Raw genomic sequence first — 11874 nt, 5'->3', positions numbered from 1 at the left:
AATGCGTCCTTCGAGCCAACGCCGTGAACCTCGATAGTGGCGATAGTAGACAACTTCGCCTGGAGCAAAAGCAGGTGTCTGCCGCGGCACAGGAACCTGATGCGGCGGATGTAGCAAAGACATCAAGGTTCAATTATGACGACCGTGGAGCAACTCAGCCGGCGAGCGACCATCTCGGGGCTGAGAGCGATACGAGGACAAAAAGAGCAATAACGCGTCCTCCCGAGAATGCGACTCTTTCAACTTCAACATCTGTGACTTGAAAGACCTGACCAATCGTTCAGCGGCACCGTTTGACTGTGGCGAAAACGGCTCGGACGTCAGATGTTGAATACCATTGGCCTTGCAGAATGACTGAAATTCTGCGGACATGAATTGTGGGCCATTGTCGGAAACAATAGTTTGTGGAAGACCTTCAATGCAAAAGATAGCAGATAACGCTTGGATGGTGGAAGATATTCGGACAACAAAAGGAAAATTACTGAATGAATCTACCACAACCAACCATCGAGCATTCCAGAATGGACCAGCAAAATCGATGTGTAAGCGTTGCCAAGGGGAAGTGGCTTTTGGCCATGCAAAGAATTTCCGCGGTGGTGCTGACTGTTGTTCGGCACACACCATGCAAGAAGAGCACATATTCGTAATCGCGGCATTGATTCCGAACCAAGTGCAGTGCTGACGAGCAAGTTGTTTCGTTCTTACTATACCCCAATGTCCTTGGTGGAGAAGCTGTAAGACAGAGGACTGTAACGAACGTGGTACCACGACTCTGGACTGATCATTATCAGAACGCAACAGCAAAACACCACGTCGTACAAAAAGTCTCTCCTTGTGATCAAAAAATCGGCGAACCAACGGGTCCCCGATCCGTGACTTTGACAAGGGCCATTGCGTAGCAACAAAACGCAGAACAGGAGCAAGGACAGGGTCGGCAGCTGTGGCTGTAGCTACACGAGGAAAATCAGTCGGAAACGATTCGACTACGTCATCGGTTTCCGCATCAATGAACATGCAAGCAAGATCGGAGGAATCGAATGCCCTGTCCTCAGCAACAGGCAAGCGGGACAACGCATCGGGGTTTCCGTGCTTAGCAGTGGACCGATACAAGATATCGTAGCGGTACTGCGAGAGGAAAATAGACCAGCGAATGAATTTCTGCACTGTACTTGGAGGTACAGGCTTGGTCGGATGAAACAGCGATGTCAAAGGTTTATGGTCTGTGATTATGGTAAAGTGACGACCATACTAGAAATCATGAAACTTCGTAACACCAAATACGAGAGCCAATGCTTCTTTCTCGATCTGTGAACAATTTCTTTTCGCAGACGAGAGCAATTTGGACGCAAAGGCAATAGGGCGATCGTGCGATCCATCTTTGTGCGCAAACACAGCTCCGATCCCGAAATCCGATGCATCCACCATCAACAAAAGGGGCTTCTGGGGATCGAATGGCGTAAGGCAAGCATTGGAAAGCAACGCCGATTTCAACTGGAGAAAGGCGCGTTCGAATTCCGTCGTCCAGACGAACAGAACACCTTTAAGGCGTAAGCGATGAAGCGCAGCTGAAATGGAAGAGGCATTCGGCACATAGCAGTGGTAATAATTGATTTTTCCCAGCACACTCTGTAGCTGCTTCAAATTCTGCGGCGAAGGCAAGTCTTGTATGGCACGAAGGTGCGTGGGACTACGATGTATGTCTTGGGCATTGATTACATGTCCCAGGTATGGCAAATCACGAGCAAAAAACACACATTAGTCCTTCCGCAAGCGAAGACCATTTTGTCGCAAGACCTGAAATAATGTTCTGAGACTGGCCAAATGTTCTTCTTCCGTCTTTCCAGAGATCACAATATCGTCCAGATAATTTGCTGCAGTAGGGACCGACGCACAAACAGTTTGTAGGTATTGCTGAAACAATGCAGGGGCGGATGCACACCCGAATGGCAGTCGTTTGAATTGATACAACCCAAGATGCGTGTTAACCACCAAAACGCGCTGGCATTCTTCGTCCACCGGAATTTGCGAGTAGGCATCTGCTAGGTCCAACTTCGAAAAATATTTACCCGGGCACAGTTTGTCAAAAAGATCTTCCGGGCGGGGTAAAGGAAAAGTTGCAATCACTAGTTGTGGATTCTCTGTTGCCTTGAAGTCCACACAAAGTCTCAATTTTCCGGAAGGTTTGGGCAAAATTACTAAGGGTGATGCCCAGAGAGAAGCCTGCACACGTTCAATTATACCTTGTGATTCCAAATCGTGTAATGTTTTTGCGACCTCATCACGCAATGTGTGGGGAACATTGCGCGCTCTGAAAAATTTCGGTTGCGCGTTTACTTTCAGTTCCAAATGTGCTTTATAGTTCTTAGCGCAGCCGAGGCCAGGTGCGAAAATGTCTGCAAATTCTTCACATAGACGAGAAACACTGTCTGAAGGCACCGTCTGGTTCACTGATAGGACCTGATTTACTATAGACAAGTTAAACAACTGAAATAAATTGAAACCAAACAAGAAGAAGAAGAACGAAGGACGTAAAATGCCAAAGTTTTGTTTGTCCTTTGTATGTTGCAAGAGGGCTGCACTGTCCTAACACAGGGATCTCTTGACCTGAATAATGACTTAACTGAACATTTGCGCCACGCAACGGATGTGTGCCCAGCAGTCTTGATTGATCAGTGAAACTGCAGCTCCGGTATCGAGCTGGAATGGTATCACTCTGCCGTTAATGTCCAAGTCTACAATAAGTTTATTGTCCTGCTGACGACAAGAGCGACTGTCTCGTGCAACGTGAACTGACACTGGTACATAATCACTTGCGACTTGACGGGAGTTCCGGCGATGTCGACGCACGCTATTTTTGGGACGAACACAGTCACTGTTAGAGAGAGTGGCACTGGGCGGAATGGAGTGAACTACATGAATTTCCATGGGCGAAGTTTCCCGAGCCTGAGTATCCTTGGTTCGATTCCGATTCCGGCGCGAAGCAAAGGGCCTGGAACGGTTTTGAGCTTCCGATCTGAACCAAGGATTTTTCTGGCAAAAACTCTGAACATGTCCTTTTTTATTACAATAAAAGCAAATCGCTTGGCGTGACGGGCAATTCTCACGCGAATGTTTAGTAGCACTCCGCGGGCATGATTTGATCACTGCATTTGCTTGCCTGCGCGGCACATGTGGCTGAAAGCCTGGCGGCAGCGGCGCGGCCAGGTGCAAGGGTTGTTTACTGCTCCGTGCAGCTCGCTCGGCGGGCCGGGTAACCTGACACACTGCTGGCGAAGTTTCAAATGATTCCTGAGCAAAGTCAAGTGTGTCCTGCCGATCCAATATGTCCATCACTTGTTGAAGGGAGGGATTTACTAGTTTCAAAATCTGTTCCCTTATACGAACGTGAGAAACGTTCTGTGCAATTGCATCACACACCATAGTATCTGAATAAGGGAGTCCACATTGACACTCAAAAGCACAATCCCTTGTAAGGCCTTGCAAGGTTGCAACCCACTCCCGATTAGTCTGACCTGCCGTACGTTTTGTCCGAAAGAAGGTATACCTTTTCGCAACTACATTGACTGATTCTTTGAAATAAGCATCTAATGCAGACAAAATTTCTTCGCAGGACAGAGTTGCTACGTCGCGTCGGGGAAATAATTTGACTATCACACGGTACATGGTCACCCCTACAGAAGAAAGTAGTAAAGGCTGCCGCTCGTTACCTTTATTCTGTAGGCGGCGAGATGGAATCCAAATTGGCGTGAACACTCCGTCCAGCTTTCCAGTGCAGCATCAAAAGGTCGAAAAGTTGGTGCAACAGCGTGTTGTGGCTGCGTTACCGGTGAAGCGGCTGCTGCCGCATCGTTTTGCATTGACCCTGGACGAGCTGTCCAAGGGCATCCAGTAATGCCTGCGTCTGCTGATTCTGTAAGCGATAAAATTCGGACAGCACATCTGGAGATTGTGGCGAAGCCATTACACAAGTAAATCAGGACAATTTAGATAAGAACACTTTTACTCTCGTCGCCAATGTTGTGGTTGGCAGGAGAGCCTACCCGTATAACTAAAGGAGGTCGAAATGCACGCGTGTTATCTCACGCAGTCTGGCGTGAGGTCTGGAACATGACAAGGGAATTAGAATTGAGAAAAACGGACGTAGCTGGTGGAATACTTAACTTTAATCCATTAATGACGAACGTCGCTCTTGACATTACATGATTCACAGTACCAATAGCAACAGATAATGGCGCCTTGCTAGGTCGTAGCAAATAACGTAGCTGAAGGCTATGATAACTATCGTCTCGGCAAATGAGAGCGTGGAAGTCAGTGAACCATCGCTAGCAAAGTCGGCTGTACAACTGGGGCGAGTGCTAGGAAGTCTAGTCTGCAATCACTGATAATGGTGACACGCGCGTCCGACGTATACTACCGGACCGCGGCCGATTTAAAGGCTACCACCTAGCAAGTGTGGTGTCTGGCGGTGACACCACAGTTTGTACTGGGCTACTATAGCTTGATTGTGACTACTTGTAACATTTCGATATACTCGTAATTACCGTTTGGTTCTACATGATATCCTTATCCCACTAGTCAGCCACCCAGGCTGCCTTTTACTGATAATGCCACATTTAGAACGTTCTAATGGAAAGCAACTCTCAAAGAGCATGAGAAATGTGTTCAGGAAATCATATTTGTCATCTCTGTTATCGACACTACAAACATCCTGCCACTCTTGTTCCTTAACGAGGTTAAAAAACTCTTTATTGTTGTTGGATTAACTTTCCTACATAGTTTGTAATTGGGGGTTGTTTGAGGGAAGAGAACGAGACAGCGAGGTCATCGGCCTCATCGGATTAGGGAAAGACAGGGAAGTAAGTCGGCCTTGCCCTTTTAAAGGAACCATTACCTGAATTTGCCTGGAGTGATTTAGGGAAATCACGGAAAACCTAAATCAGGATGGCCAGACGCGGGATTGAACTGTCGTCATCCCGAATGCGAGTCCAGTGTGCTAAACACTGCGTCACCTCAGTTAGTTTGTAATTATATGTGACATTTGTTTGAGTACAGAAGCCTATTAGTGTTAAAATTTGTGCATTATCGTCTAAAGGCCTTTTACTAACAGAATGCCCATCTAGTAATGAAGAATGAATAAAAATATTGTTTATAGCTGTGCTACTGTTCCCTTGCACCCTAGCTGGAAAAACAGTTTGTATCAGATCATATGAATTTAGGAGATCTACTAACATCCTTTTTCTTGCACTATGACATACAAAATTTATATCGAAGTCACCGCATATAACTAATTTCTGGTACTTCCTATAAAGTGAATTTAGGACCCTCTCTAGCTTGAGCAGAAATGCTCTGAATTCAAAGTTAAAGAACCTATAAATAACAACAATTAGAAGTTTAGTTTTACTAAATTCAACTGTCCCTGCACAACATTCAAGTATCTTTTCAGTGTAGTGCCGTAATACGTCCATGGCCCGCATCTCGTGGTCGTGCGGTAGTGTTCTCGCTTCCCACGCCCGGGTTCCCGGGTTCGATTCCCGGCGGGGTCAGGGATTTTCTCTGCCTCGTGATGGCTGGATGTTGTGTGATGTCCTTAGGTTAGTTAGGTTTAAGTAGTTCTAAGTTCTAGGGGACTGATGACCATAGATGTTAAGTCCCATAGTGCTCAGAGCCATTTGAACCATTTTTTTGAACGTCCATGGAATCAAATGGAATACTGTACGTGGTCACTCCCCCACACCGCAATGAACTCCTTGAAAAACAGCCAGATAATCTGTATCCTGTAAAGGTAGCCTCTGAATTGTCAAATTATTTAAGTCGTGCTCCGATATGCCAATAATTTCAGAGTCAACTTCGACAAGGAGTTCACTAACTTTATCTCTCTTATATTTCGATGAAGTCCTCTGAAGGTGAGCCCTTAGTTAGAAGGACTTCCTTTAAGCGGATATACCTATCAGCTGCCTTCAATCTAAAAAAAGGTGCAGCTCTAACACCAACTACTACAGGAATTTTTCCATGAGTGATCGCACTACCACCCACTACACTGTCACCTATAAGCTTTGCCTGCCTCCCCTTCCCAAACCTATTGAGGTGCAGGCCATGCCCAGTGAAATCCGATCTACTGATGGACTCAACTGGCACCACTGAAATGTGACCTATGTCCTCTGCCATCAGTGCCCTCTCCAGACCCATGTTAACACCCCTAACAGCAGCACTAAGATGAGGCCAATAATGACGCTGAAACAGTTGCAAGAAATGCACATTAGTGCCACCAGTTTGAGTAGCTATCTCCACCAGGTCACCACCTACATCATATTCCCGTCCCTATCAAGATTGCTCCCTGCTCCATCCACTATCACTATCTGATCCTCGCCGGTCGCGGTGGCCGTGCGGTTCTGGCGGTGCAGTCCGGAACCGCAGGGCTGCTACGGTCGCAGGTTCGAATCCTGCCTTGGGCATGGGTGTATGTGATGTCCTTGGGTTAGTTAGGTTTAAGTAATTCTAAGTTCTAGGGGACTGATGACCACAGATGTTAAGTCCCATAGTGCTCAGAGCCATTTGAACCTCCTTCGTAAAATTCCTATGTAACTCCCCTATGCTGTCAGTCATCTGAGACAACCCTGCACTAGGCTTCACATTGCTGGTGACCTGGTACTCACTCCCCAACACTTTCTGCAACTGCTGGCCCAAACCTCTAACTTGCGAACTACCTAGCAGCAAAACCTTCTTCTTTCTGTTAGACTTTGCAACTGACTTGGGCCTCCTAACTGCTGAGGACTGCTGCAAGTTACCTACATGTACAGCTACAAGGGCTCCTCTCCACTCAACTCTGACAGTTGGTCGAATCTATTGTTGGTTAAATCTCTTGTATATACGCAAACTGTTTGAATACCTCCTCCTCCTAGCTGTCTTCTTCCAAACTGTCAGTTCCCATTCCCCAGCACCCTTCACCTCCTCAACTTATCTAGTTTCTCCTTTTCGTGTTGCAACTGCACTTGAAGGGCACAGATCTTATGCTTCTGCTCCTCTATCAACTTATTTCTACTACAGATCTCGCTGGAATGCCCACTGGTTTCCCCACTGAATTCCCCCTAATGTAAATACTTTGAACAAATCCCACACCGTAACCCACTACTCACAAACCTACGACAGAGCCCACTCTTCTCACTTATGATAGAATTTTACAGTTACTGAAACAAAACTACACATCTACATTACGTTACACCAGTAGAACTATTTATAGAACTAACAGTAGCGGTCTCGAAATTCTCTCTCTACTAAGAAAGCAACTACTTGTATAAAAACTACTAAATTACAACTAATACCAATACCAACAAAACTTCACAAAATTTCTAGCTAAAACCAAAAATTCAAGCGGCCACTGGAACACTCAACGAAGTTAAAATACGAGTTTACTGAAATATTTCAGTAGAAACAATAAGAAACGTCAGCTGAAAACTAAACCATGAACTTTACATAACGACTTCAACGCGGAGGATACTCTAAAAAAACACAGCGAACGAACGTTTCCAAAAGTTTATTAAATAGTTATTTTGCCAAAAACAGCACGAAACACAGCTGAAAGCTATTAAATTTAATAACTGTATAACTATAGAACAGTACTTAGCCTTCTAGCCGCTACAGCTGCAACTGCACGCCGCAAAATGTAAACACACTACTGAGGCGTGAGGCTTGGACGAACGACGCAAGCACACTCACGAATGACAGACCACTTGAGTCAATAACACAGGAAAAAGGCTGAGATTAATAAAAATCCACTAATAAGTTGTTTTTACACCAAATATTAAAACAAATAAGGCTGCCGATATGGCCGAGCGGTTCTAGGCGCTTCAGTTCGGAACCGCGCTGCTAGTACAGTCGCAGGTTCCAATCCTGCCTTGGGCATGGATGTGTGTGATGTCCTTAGGTTAGTTAAGTTTAAGTAGTTCTAAGTCTAGGGGACTGATGACCTCAGATGTTAAGTCCCATAGTGCTTAGAGACATTTGATCCATTTTTGAACACCATTTTCAAGCAACACAAGATGTCCAAAAAGCTGTGACGAGGGTCTTAGAGGATGAGTTCCAGAAATGTTACCATCAATGGCAGAAGCGCTGGAAAAAGTGTGTACAATCAGAAGGGAACTACTTTGAATGAGAAAACACTAAACTTGACTAAAACGGTAGGCAACATTTTTGCACATCAGTTTCATTACTTTATTGTCGCTCCTCGCACTATCACTGCTAGCAGCACATGATGAAAAGGACGGTCCAAGAAAACTAATTTTTCTAAGATGGCTTTTGCGTGGTTAGAAATTCAAAGGGAACTTTGGCGTTTTGTCTCTGGATCGTGCTGAAAAAACCAACTTTCACCACCAGTGATAACGCGGCTCAACAATTCTGGACTGATTTTCGTTTGCTCTAACAGATCGGCTGCCACATTGCCGTGACGAGAGACACAAACACGTGTTAACTTATTACAGCATAACTCACAACTGAGCAGTTGTATCGAGGTGCCGTTTGCACTAGAAGCAGCTTATAGACCACGGTCAAAGATATTGTGCCTACGCAAGCCTGCAGGGTTGCCACATCTTGCAAAGAAAATCAGTCTCATTACTTTATTGTCGCACCTCGTAGACGACAGGCAACAGGCATCAGGCATTTTGAGTCACTTTTCATCAATTGGTGCAAAATCAAAGGCAACCATTAGAGTTTTTCTCGCGCAGGCTCACGGTGTCACAGGTAAGATGAATCAGATATTAACCATCAGCTACTACCTGTTTATGAAAAAATGTAACACTTTCGACCTATGTGGAAGCCAAACCATTCACCGTGTATATATGGACCACAAACTGATAACTTTTGGTTTTGGTAAAAGCAAAGACAGTTCCTCTTCAAAGCAATACCGACCACTAGAACGTATCAGCCAATTCACGACATGACTGACGCATGCTAGAGGAGTCGACAACGCAGTGCCCGATTTTTTACGCGTATTGGAGCCATTACAAACACTGTTGATTATGAGCAACTCGCCAAGGAACAGGCTATCGATGGCCAATTGAAGGACCTTTTGCAAAAGAGCTCAACGGGACTGCAGATTAAGCATGTACGGCTACTGTGCGAATGTTATGATGTGGTGCAATGTGTCTAAAGCCAAACCCAAACCTTTCATATCCGAAGGACTGTGCAAGACGGTTTGATAACTTGACTCATCCTGGCGTGAACACAAGCGTACAACCTATGAGAGATTCATATGGCCCAACATTAAGAAGGACTGGTCAAGATGGGCGAGGGTGAGTAGCATGCTGGCAATGCAAGGTGGACAGATGTCTGCATAAGCAGGTCGGAGATTTCCAAAGCTGGCAGACCGATTCTCATATGTTCATTTAAATATTGTGGTACCACTGCGTCCCTCTAATGGTTTTCGCTACTTAGTGACTGCCAATGACAGGGGTACTCAATTGGCCAAGGCAGAACCATCACACGCATATCAGCAGAAACGGCAGCAAGAACCTTTTTGTTAACATGAATAGTACGGTTCGGCTGCCCATCGTAGATCAACATGGGCCAAGGAGGGCAGTTTGACTCAGTTCTGTTCCTAGAGATGTCCAAATTGTCTGGGTTTTGGCGCCATTGTACCATACCATCCATCGAGTAACAGGATGGTGGAGCGACAGTACAGAACATTAAAGGCCGCATTCATGTGCCATGAAAATATCTGGACCTTCATTGTGCCACTGGTTTTGTTTGGCCTCCAAACTGTGTGAAAACCAGACATCAGGACTTCCAGAGCGGGGTGTATGGAGAGGCTTTGTGCCTATCATCAGAGTTTTGAAGTTGCGAACCTACCACATTTGCTTCAAAAATGGTTCAAATGGCTCTAAACACTATGGGCTTTAACATTTAAGGTCATCAGTCCCCTAGACTTAGAACTACTTAAACCTAACTAACCTAAGGACATCACACACATCCATGTGCGAGACAGAATTCGAACCTGCGACCTTAGCAGCAGCGCGGTTCCGGACTGAAACGCCTAGAACCACTCGGCCACAGCGGCCGCCTAGCGTGACTGTGTAGCGAAATAAACATGTAATCCAGAGGAGTAAAGATGTTGAATGTTAAGTACATTTTTTATTTAAAAAGCTTTCAGAGTCTTCACACAAAAAAATTAGGTGGCCTTACTTGTCAGCACATCATCATATGACTACAAGTGACGACGAAAGTATATGTTTACAAAGTCTAATTGTAGTTAACGATCTATACACATACTGTATTTCCAGCATCTAACACCAGGTGATACTGAACGCTCACAGGTGGTTACTTTGTAGCTTCAAAAAGTTGCAGTCCATACCCGGAAAACATAATATTGACGGCGGTGGTGTAACAGGTAACAACACTCACGAAGTACAATACTGGGCATTAAAATTGCTACACCAAGACGAAATGCAGATGATAAACGGGCATTCAATGGACTAATATATTATACTAGAACTGACCTGTGATTACATTTTCACGCAGTTTGGGTGCATAGATCCTGAGAAATCAGTACCCAGAACAACCACCTCTGGCCATAGTAACGACATTGATACGCCTGGGCATTGAGTCAAACAGAGCTTGGATAGCGTGTATAGGTACAGCTGCCCATGCAGCTACAACACGATACCACAGTTCATCAAGAGTAGTCACTGGTGTATTGTGACGAGCCAGTTGATCGGCCACCATTGCCAGACGTTTTCAATTGGTGAGAGATCTGGAGAATGTGTTGACCAGGGCAGCAGTCGAACATTTTCTGTATCCAGAAAGGCCCGTACAGGACCTGCAACACGCGGTCGTGCATTATCCTGCACGCAGGGAATGAAGGGTAGAGCCACGGGTCGTAACACATCTGAAATGTAACGTCCACTGTTCATGGTACCGTCAATGCGAACAAGAGGTGACCAAGACGAGTAACCAATGGCACCCCTACCATCAAGCCGGGTGATACGCCAGTATGGCGATGACGAATACATGCTTCCAATGTGCGATCACCGCGATGTCGCCAAACACGGATGCGACCTTCATGACGCTGTAAACAGAACCTGGATTCATCCGAAAAAATGACATTTTGCCATTCATTCAACCAGGTTCGTCGTTGATTACACCATCGCAGGCGCTCCTGTCTGTGATGCAGCGTCAAGGGTATCCGCAGCCATGGTCTCCGAGCTGATAGTCCATGCTGCTGCAAACGTCGTCGAACTGTTCGTGCAGATGGTTGTTGTCTTGCAAACGTCCCCTCTGTTGACTCAGGAATCGAGACGTGGCTGCACGATCCGTTACAGCTATGCGGATAAGATGCCTGTCATCTCGACTGCTAGTGATGTGAGGCAGTTGCGATCCAGCACGGCGTTCCGTATTACTCTCCTGAACCCACCGATACCATAGTCTGCTACCAGTCATTGGATCCCGACCAACGCGAGTAGCAATGTCGCGATACCATAAACAGCAGTCGCGATAGGCTACACTCTGACCTTTATCAAAGTCGGAAACGTGATGGTACGCATTTCTCCTCCTCACACGAGGCATCACAACAACGTTTCACCAGGCAACGCCGGTCAACTGCTGTTTGTGTATGAGAAATCGGTTGGAAACTTTCCTCATGTCAGCAAGTTGTAGGTGTCGCCACCGGCGCCAACCTTGTGTGAATGCTCTGAAAAGCTAATTATTTGCAAATCACAGCATCTTATTAACGTCGGTTAAATTTCGCGTCTATAGCACGTCATCTTCGTGGTGTAGCAATTTTAATGGCCAGTAGAGTAGATACAAACTCATCCGGGTCAAGAGTGAACTTGTGTGAGCACGAGATAAATAAGCCGAGATAACATTTTCTTATCCTGGTACCTTTAT

Source organism: Schistocerca gregaria, chromosome 7, assembly GCF_023897955.1.
Source record: "Schistocerca gregaria isolate iqSchGreg1 chromosome 7, iqSchGreg1.2, whole genome shotgun sequence".
In the NCBI taxonomy this organism is placed as follows: Eukaryota; Metazoa; Arthropoda; class Insecta; order Orthoptera; family Acrididae; genus Schistocerca; species Schistocerca gregaria.
The sequence above is the reverse complement of the archived record's forward strand: the minus strand, read 5'-3'. Positions refer to the sequence as shown.